This window comes from Myotis brandtii, unplaced genomic scaffold (genome assembly GCF_000412655.1).
Source record: "Myotis brandtii unplaced genomic scaffold, ASM41265v1 scaffold61, whole genome shotgun sequence".
Classification (NCBI taxonomy): domain Eukaryota; kingdom Metazoa; phylum Chordata; class Mammalia; order Chiroptera; family Vespertilionidae; genus Myotis; species Myotis brandtii.
This window is the reverse complement of record NW_005370318.1, coordinates 2120632-2124805: the sequence shown is the minus strand read 5'-3', so window position 1 is coordinate 2124805 and position 4174 is coordinate 2120632. Positions and strand designations below refer to the sequence as shown.

General features: G+C 37.8%; 1 pseudogene; it reads right to left on the bottom strand.

The window, feature by feature from the left end:
* Positions 1-485: 485 nt before the first annotated feature.
* LOC102250174 lies at positions 486-1037 on the bottom strand (annotated as a pseudogene).
* Positions 1038-4174: the final 3137 nt, after the last annotated feature.

The window sequence follows — 4174 nt, the reverse complement described above, 5'->3', positions numbered from 1 at the left end:
TTTATTCATACTTTGTCTCCTTAATGTCAAGTTAAGTTGTATGATTTTTTAATGTGAATGAGACAGTCTGTGGCCTAGAATTTGAGTAAGCATAACTTGCCTATACTTATGCTATTAATATTAACATCATACTTCAGCAGAACTAAATAGCATAATTACCTTTTATGTCTTTTTTTCCTGTTCATTAACTAATTGTTATCAAATCACTATTCTAGCTTATAGTGTCCTAGGCTTGGTGACAGATGATGAAAACAGAATCAACAAATTGGAACAAAAGTGTTGGGGAAGATTTAAGTGTATCTAGAGAAGAGGAAGGAGTTCTAGAAATGGAAACAGTATGATCATAGGATGACCACGACTTATAGGATGACCACGACTTAATGGGGATATATGTAGACCGTTCATGAGAATGGATGATATGCATGAGTATTTAGCAACTGAGAATTGTGAAGGTCAGTCTGAAGAACAACAGAGAATAGGGATTCTTTTTTTTTACAGTGTAAAATTTTTATATTTAGAATTAGGCAGCTGGAATCAGTTTAGATTATTCCAATTTTGTTGGCAACATCCAAAGCATCATAGTCAGGAGCCAGTTGAACATATGCCTTCTTCTCGCCATCGGGCCTGATCAGGGTGTTGACCTTGGCCACATCAATGTCATAGAGCTTCTTCACAGCCTGTTTGATCTGGTGCTTGTTGGCCTTGATATCCACAATGAACACCAGTGTATTATTGTCTTCTATCTTCTTCATGGCTAACTTGGTAGTCAGGGGGAATTTGGTGATGGCATAGTGGTCAAGCTTGTTTCTCCTGGGCGTACTCTTCCAAGGATATTTAGGCTGCCTCCAGAGCCTTAGTGTCTTTGGCCGGCGGAAGGTGGGTGACGTGCCGATCCTCTTTTTTGTGTGTGTGGCTGTGGACGCCTTTCAACACTGCTTTCTTTGCCTTCAAAGCCTTTGTTTTGACTTTGGCTTTGGGAGGGGCAGGGGCTTCCTTCTTAGCTTTCGGCGCCATCTTCGTAAGAAGGGTTTCCGAGACCCGTTTCCTTGGGCTTATAGAGCCAAGTCTCCGAGAATAGGGATTCTTTTTAAAAATATATATATTTCATTGATTTTTTTACAGAGAGGAAGGGAGAGGGATAGAGAGTTAGAAACATCGATGGGAGAGAAACATCGATCAGCTACCTTCTGCACACCTCCTACTGGGGATGTGCCCGCAACCAAGGTACATGCCCTTGACCAGACTCGAACCTGGGGCCTTTCAGTCGCAGGCTGACGCTCTATCCACTGAGCCAAACCAGTTAGGGCAAGACTAGGGATTCTTGATGAAATGGGTTCGTGGAAGGAGAGTGCAGAATAGGTTGAATCCCAGGGAGAGTCCAGTTAGAGAAATGAGGGGCTAATCTAAGACAGTGGCTCTAAGAGTAGAGAGAGGGTTGAGGATGGGTATGACGAGGTAGAAGTGACAAGGTTATGCTGATTTATTGAAAATGAGGAGCTGTGAGAGAGAGAATATTATTCAAGTTCAGCCAAGCTTTTAGGATGTGCCACTTTTGATTTGGTGTTGCATGCACTAGGTGATGCAGGTGTGGTAACGAAATAGAAAAGGCCTTTGTTTTTCCCAAAGGTGGGCATCAATCACTTGCCTGATTGGTGTGATGGTAATAACTGCAATGAAGAAAATAACTAACATCATGGAATGGTCTGGTAGGGATAGTGGAGCAACTTTAGTTAGTGAAGCTCTTTCTGAGAAAATGATATTTGTGCTGACATCTGAATGATAAGGAGTCAGTAATGTAACAACTTGGTGAAAGCCAATTCTAGGCTGAAGGCACTGAAGTAGGAGTTCTCTTGGTGTATTTGAGAAGTAAAAAGAAAGGTCAGCATAACTAGTGCATTCTGAGAACAGGACAGGTGTATGAGATTTTAGAGATAGATATGGGCTAGGTCAGCAGTTCTCAAACTCGTTGGTTTCAGGATCTCTTTGCCCTCTTTTTTTTTTTTTTACAAACATTTTTTATAGGAAACACACACACCATATTTCCATTGGAAATTTAAAAATTTTAAATATTAATTCTCTTAAAATAATAAACTCATTACATATTAGTGTAAATAACATTTTTATGAAAATTGATTTTCAAAGCAAACTTTAATAAGAAGAGTGGCACTGTTTCACAGTTTCACAATACTCTAATGACTGGCTTAATAGAATATAACTGTTTTCTCATGTCTACTTCTGCCTTATATCTCTTGTACTATTATTAATTATGTAGCTACTGGGGAAAAAATCACTGTATACTCATGGAAGAATAAGAAGAGTAAAGAAGGCAGATAGACTCTTATTATTATGCAAATTGTTTTGACCCTCCAGGTGAGGGTACACCCACACCCATCCAAAGGGTCTACAGAATCCCCAAGGGTTCCCAGACCACATTTTGAGAACTGCTGGATTGATATTTGTATTTAAGCCAAAGTAAAGAGTCTCTGTTTTATGTAAGAGCATTGGGAAGTTATTCCAGAAGTTTAAATAGATCTGTGAAAAGATCTTTTTGAGGTTTTTAAATCAGCACTTTTGGCTGCTGCATGAGAATGGATTGGAAGGGACAAAAGCAGAAGCAGAAAGAATAGTTAGGGGGCAGCTGTAGTAGTACAGGTGAGAGATGACAGTGACTTGAGCTAAAGTAGAACAGTGGAGATGGATAAGTGATATTATTGTGATATATTTAGAGTTGACCTGTCAGGATTTACTAAAGTATTATTCTTGAAGGTTCTGTGTTCCAGAGAAATTGTAGCACAGATGCATCAGTAAATGAAACCAGAGAGACCTAGTTTTGAATCGTAGGAAAGCTGTGAGAAATTTTATCATTTCTCCCTGTCTCCAGAAAAAAAATGTAAGAAGGAATCCATTTGACTAAGAAGGACTAGAATTAACTTATTTTCTGACAGCCTCAATTCTCTGAGTTATCTGACTTTGACTAAATATGTTTGGCCAAAGCAGTAATGCTGCACAATGTTAAGAGGTTGAGATTCAATAGATTGAGATTGTGGGTAGGGATAACCTCCATAAAAAGGCAAGATGCTAATCAAATGTAATTTTAAGTCATTTCTGTTCATGTGAGAAATATTAACTTGGTGGAGACTTGAAACAGATGGTGTGCAGTTGGAAATAGATAATATATTATTCCAAATAAACATTTGCTGGAGCTGGGAACCAACAATCCATATTTCACTTTTGCCTATTTACATTATCAAGTCAGCTAGCTGTGTGGCTGCTGCTTTTAACTTGCATTAAGGTTATCAACAGGGTTTTGATGTTGGCAGGCAATTACAACATATCTTTAAATATTAAAATCATTAACGTTGGAAGAGATTCTTAAGTTACTTTCAACATATTAGTGGATACTGATTGTTAATACATTTCTGATGGATAGCTATCTAATATCTTATACTTTAATAGTATAACAGTACTTTCTTAGTTGTTACTTTATTGGCCTTTCAACATCCTTCCCCTACCCCCTCCATGTTTTAGATGAGATAAGCAAGGCTCTGGAGTGACTTGCCGAAGAGCCCCCAGCTGACAAGTTGGCAGAACAATCAGGATTCAGTCACATATTTTAGTTTCATGTCCAATATTCTGTATTCTACATAAGCCCACCTTTGACTCTTTAGGACATAAATATCCAGCTGGTCTACAATTTGGTCTACTTGTCAAACTGCCCTTTTCATCTTATGTTTTGCTGCATATAAGCTTTTTCATATTTTCTATATGTTCTATTTCAGCTAAGAGATAGTCTTAAATTGGGGGAGGAAGGAAAATTTTATATTAACTGTTTTATTTGGCCTAAGGTACTTTAGCCATTATACTTGTTTTGTCCCAATTAAACTCTGGAGTGAGATTTGTGTGTAGTCTCTTAAAATGCTTTTGTATCCTTTGCTACAAATAATATATTTGTTCTAACCTTCTTTGTAATTATATTCTTGTTTGCTGATACTTTGACAAAAGCGAAATTTTTAAAATAATTGGTTTTTAAAGATATTTTCTTAACCATAGGCCTAATCCCTATAATAACCTAAACAGCTAGAATGTATTCCTATGTGAATATTTATATATTTCATCTTGAAATCAAGAGGGCCTGCTACTTGGCTTTTGGGTCCATGCCCCCCCCCCCCAATTT